Source organism: Rattus norvegicus, chromosome 11 (assembly GCF_036323735.1).
Source record: "Rattus norvegicus strain BN/NHsdMcwi chromosome 11, GRCr8, whole genome shotgun sequence".
Taxonomy (NCBI): domain Eukaryota; kingdom Metazoa; phylum Chordata; class Mammalia; order Rodentia; family Muridae; genus Rattus; species Rattus norvegicus.
In genome coordinates, this window is record NC_086029.1 from 92,274,143 (window position 1) to 92,279,393 (window position 5,251).

At 43.9% G+C, this 5,251-nt stretch overlaps 1 pseudogene; it reads left to right on the plus strand.

Moving 5' to 3' along the window:
• Positions 1-3,893: 3,893 nt before the first annotated feature.
• Psme3-ps4 (proteasome activator subunit 3, pseudogene 4) lies at positions 3,894-4,966 on the plus strand (annotated as a pseudogene).
• Positions 4,967-5,251: the final 285 nt, after the last annotated feature.

Below are 5,251 nucleotides of genomic sequence, written 5' to 3' on the forward strand. Positions count from 1 at the left end.
ATTTATTATCTCCATCTCTTCTGCCTGCCCTAAATTTCGGAGGCTAATCCCATCTGGGCCTTGTCAAACATCCCTGACCACCCACCTGTAGCAGTGGCCACAGACCCCAGCTCCTCCAGAGACCTCACATGGCTGCTGGCTTTTTCTCTCTCCCAAGTATGGCAAAAAAAAAAACAAAACAAAACAAAACCAAAAACAAAAAAACCTCCCCTCTCCCTCTCCTTCCTTGCATCTGGCTTTTCCTCCTGGGATCTGGAAGTCCCACCTGTACCTTCCACCCAGCAATCGGCCCATGGCTGCTTTCTTTACTGACAGATCAAGAACTAATTGAACTAACAGGACCTTAGCAACCTTTCCCTACACCTTACTTTTTCTGTCTGTCTGTCTGTCTGTCTGTCTGTCTCTCTCTCTCTCTCTCTCTCTCTATATATATATATATATATATATATATATATATATATGTATGTATGTTTTCTCCCATACATAAATTGAACAAAACCATAATAACCATGTAAATTACACAGTATGATATACAAATGACATCCAGCATCCAGTCTATCGTATTTGTTAATTAGATAAAGCACTCTATCATTTCTATCTGAAAGAATTATGATTCTTTCCCTGGATTAGGTTTAGATTTCAGCCTGTAATGCCACCTGAAAACCATGTCTTCCACTCTATAATCTCCCTCTCAATATTAAACAACTTGAGTTTGATTAGGAGACTAAAAGTAGTCTTCAACCCTGTCAGAAGTCTGAGAATGACTTAAACATTACCTGGGTATACAGGAAGCACCAAACACAGCTTCTCAAACTTAAACAATTGTAGAGACAGCTGACTACCTGGACAGCCCCCTAATTCCTCGAAACCTTGGAGCATCAGTCTTTAGCCTTCTGGATCATCTGACAGACCTTGGCAGAGCAGAATTATTAAGGACTGTTTACCCTATCTTGGCAGAGCCAACAGTTGACTATTCTGCATAATGTGTCCTTTTCCTGGAAAGTATTTTGTCTGCAGATGAAATGGGCAATTTCTGCCCAGGGTCTGCCTTGCCATGACAAGCAACCTCGCCTGGAGGTGAAGATGCTCAATTTCTTCTTTGAACCAGGAAGGGTGTGCTGTAGGAGCAGACATGTCCCAATGTCAAATGATTAAATAACATTAAATGTCACATTCTGTGGATTTCTGATGTTTTTGAAGACTATCTACATATATAAGGTAACCTGAACTGTTAAACCTTGACTACTCTTAGCTATTTCTAATTGAAATATATTGAAAACACTGTTTTATAATTTAATCAGAATTTAACATAACCATGAGTTTGCTATCTGGCCCTTAATTCATATTGCTCAATCATTTGAAAACAGTTTGTAATAGCTGTTACAAAAGGACTGACTGGGTCTAAGCTTTGTATTCTTGAATGAGTTGCATAGGCACAATGCTATCTAAGAGTAACAATATTAATCCCAATTTTTGTATCAATATAAAAAATTCATACCAACAAAAACCATGAACCTGGGCTGGAGAGATGGCTCAGCGGTTAAGAGCACCCGACTGCTCTTCCAGAGGTCATGAGTTCAATTCCCAGCAACCACATGGTGGCTCACAACCATCTGTAAAGAGATCTGATGCCCTCTTCTGGTGTATCTGAAGACAGCTACAGTGTACTTATATATAATAAATAAATAAATCTTAAAAAAAAAAAAAAAACAAAAAAACCATGAACCTGTATTAAAATAAATAAAATAAAAGACACACACCTTTAATCCCTCTGGCTGGAATACAGACACACTCTTAGTATACACCTTTAATCCCAGGTAAAATTATCTGGTAGAAGGAAGCACCCGTGTTTGAAAGTAATGCTTAGGGGTTGGGGATTTAACTCAGTGGTAGAGCACTTGCCTAGCAAGCACAAGGCCCTGGGTTCGGTCCCCATCTCCGGGAAAAAAAAAAGAGAGAGAGAGAAAAGAAAGTAATGTTTAATTGAGTGGCAGACAAAGTAACTAATCAGAGAAAGATTTGACAGACTAGGATATGCCCAACTCTAGGAGAACAGAGAGGAAAAGGAAACTACAGTACAGAAAAAGTTCAGGCAAACAGGAGGCAGTATGACTGGGACAGTTATAGAGACAGATTGCAGAGAGAGAACAAGCTAAACATAGGTGAAATTACAAAGAGCCAGAGAAATGAGAAAGTGCTAGAAGATTAAAGCAGGTGGCCAAATTTTAGGTGAGGCCAAGCAGAGCAATTCAGTAGAGTCTGAGAGAGAGAAGCCAGATTGAATCAGTCAGCTTGGAGTTTGAGCCAGGACAGCTGTAAAACCAACCAGCCACAGGTGAGCTTAATTCATCAGCAAGTGTCAGAGTCTGAAAATATTCTAGGCCTAGATAAGTCTGTACGAAGGCTAGAAGTTTCCAGGACTAGGCCTAGGTTAGCAGATGGAGACTTTAAGTTACAGAGACAACAATTACATCAGGGGAATAAAAGATACATTTACTGAGCCTTAGTTGAGAAAATGCTTCCATGAGATCAGGATGTAGGCAAGTCTGCAGGGCATTTTCTCAGTTAGTGATTGATGGGGGAGGGTCCAGCACCTTGTAGGAGGTGCCATCCCTGGACTGGTGATTCTGAGAAAGCAGGCTGAGCAAGCCAGTAAGCAGACCCCATGACCTCTGCATCGGTTCCTGACTCTAGGTTCCTGTTCTGTTTGGTTTCCTGCTCTGCCTGCCTTTGATGATCAACAGTGAGCCAAACAAACTTTCCTCCCAAGTTGGTCATGGTGTTTCATCACAGCAATGTTAACTCTGACTAAGACACCTAGCTTACACAAAGCCCTGGGTTTAGTCCCCAGCACCACATAAAACTGGGCATGGAAAGGTCATGTGTGTAATCCCAGAATTAACCAGAGGAAGCAGGAGAATCAGTTTAAAGTCATCCTTACACAGTAAGTTTAAGGTCAACCTGGATTACAAGAGGTCTGTCTGTCTCAAAAACATACAAGGGGGAAAGGGCAGGACTGATGTATCTGCACGAAGGATCTCTCAGAAATTTCAAGTAAAGTTTCAAAAGAAAAAAAGTTGGAAGTAGGGCACGGCGTTACACACCTGTAACTCAGTGCTCAGAAAGCAGCAAGAGGTTAGAAGTTCAATGCCAGCCTCTGCTACATTGCCGATCTGAGAGACCCTATCTCAACACAAAACAAGAGAAAAAAGTACAACAAACAAACAAATGAAACATCATTATTGGGACATCGCCCCAGATTGAAGAGGGTAGGAGAAGCAGGAATTTCAAAATGAAAATGTGGAGTTATCTTAGAAAAGAAAAGTTCCCATTCTGCTTTTCCTTCCTTTTTTCTCTGTTTTGTTTCCTTTCTGCACATCAGTAACTTGTCTCTCTGGCCATGTAGAGCTTATTTTCTAGTGTGGAAAGACGGGTCAGAGGTCAAGTAGGGAAGGGAGCCAGTTGGTGACAGGGCTAAAGCAAAAATCACATGCTTAAATGCAGGCGTGGAAACGCCCTCGTGGAAACAGTGATATTTGAGTGGAGCCCTAAATGCTGAGAGGGAGAAAACAGAGTGGGTGACAAGGGGAAGACCTTTCCAGACTGGGGCAGCATGCACAAAGGCTCTAAAGGAGCGTGTGTTTGAAAAAGACACCAAGGATGAGCCACAGAGTGGCTCCGTAGATAATTGCTTGCTGCTAAGCCTGAGGACCTGAGTCCTAGTCCCAGGATCAAAGCCTACACAATCCTCTGATTCATATGCGCACACAGAATGTAATAAACATTTTAAAAGGAAAAGAGCGGGGAGGGCAAGAGAGAGCTAGCAGGCAGCAGGCAGGCGGGTGACTGGCTGGCACTGAGGAGGGAGAATGAATAAGCAGTGAGGAAGTCATCAAGGGCGCCTGGGTCCTGAGGGGAGTAGAGATTACTCAGGCCCCTCCGGTGCCCTCCCCAGAGCCCACAGCACCTCCGGCACCCAGCAGAGTGGACATGGCCCAGCCTGGGTCACGGCCTTGTTGCTGAAGGTGGATCAGGAAATGAAACTCATCGTTGATTTTTTCAGGGAGCAGATCACAAGTGAGGCAGAAGACCTGGTGGCAAATGTCCCCCCCCCAAAAAAAAATCATTAGAACTTGATAGTTTTGTGTAGAAACCAATCCTAAATCTCCATGACCTAACTTGGATCCACTCAGACATGAATCTCCCACTCCCTGACCCCATTCTCCTCACCAATAGCCACGGACTAGATGGTCCCACTTACAAGAAGCGCAGGTTAGATGAAATGCGAAGAGGCCTTCCAAGGAACCAAGGTGTTCATGTTGCCCAATGGGATGTTGGAAATGTGGGAAAGCAACTAGCAGCTTGTGGACATTATTGAGAAAGTGAAACCCGAGATTCGGCTGCTGGTCGAGAAATGTAACAACGGTCAAAATGTGGGTTCAGCACAGAAGACGGGAGCAACTTCAGGGTGTCGGTTCAGGAGGAAACAGTTGCAGAGCTAAGAACTGTGGAGAGGGAAGCTGTACCTTATCTGGACCAGATTTCTAGATATTACAAAAGCCAAATCGGTTTCTAAAATAGCTAACTATCCCCATATAGAGGACTATCGCCGCACTGTCACAGAGATTGACGAGAAAGAGGACACCAGCCTACGCCTCGTCATCTCAGAGCTGAGGAATCGGTATGTCACTCTCCATGACATGATCCTGAAAAACACTGAGAAGCTCAAACGGCCGCGGAGCGATGCAGAGACACTGTACTGAGGCTAGGGCCGGGGCCAGGGCCGGGGCCAGGGACTCTGTGAGTCTGGCTCACGACCGACATTGCCTTGGTTTGTTATATGACTATCGTGATGGGGAAACCGGCTGGAAATAGTAATCACGCCTCTCTGGTTTTAGTTATAGTCTAATGAAATTCTCTGTGACATGTTTACCTCTTTTTTTCAGGCCTCGGGAACTCTTTCTCCTTCCCCCAACATCCCCCACCCAGCCTGTCCTACTTTCTGGAGAACTCCAGGTTTGTGCAGCATACTGGCACAAGAAGAATTGTGGGATTTTAGTTTTTCTTCCCTTCCCTCTCTTTCCCTGTTTTAGATTTTGTGTTTTCTTCCTTTTGATGATTAGTTGGTTCAAAGCTGAGGGAAAGTGTTAGGTGTCTTTTAGGAATAGGGGGAGTGGATGTGGAAGGGACATCTCTTCTTGCCACAAGGCTAGTGTCTCTTGTTTCTTGGGTCCTCCCTGCCTGCCCTGGT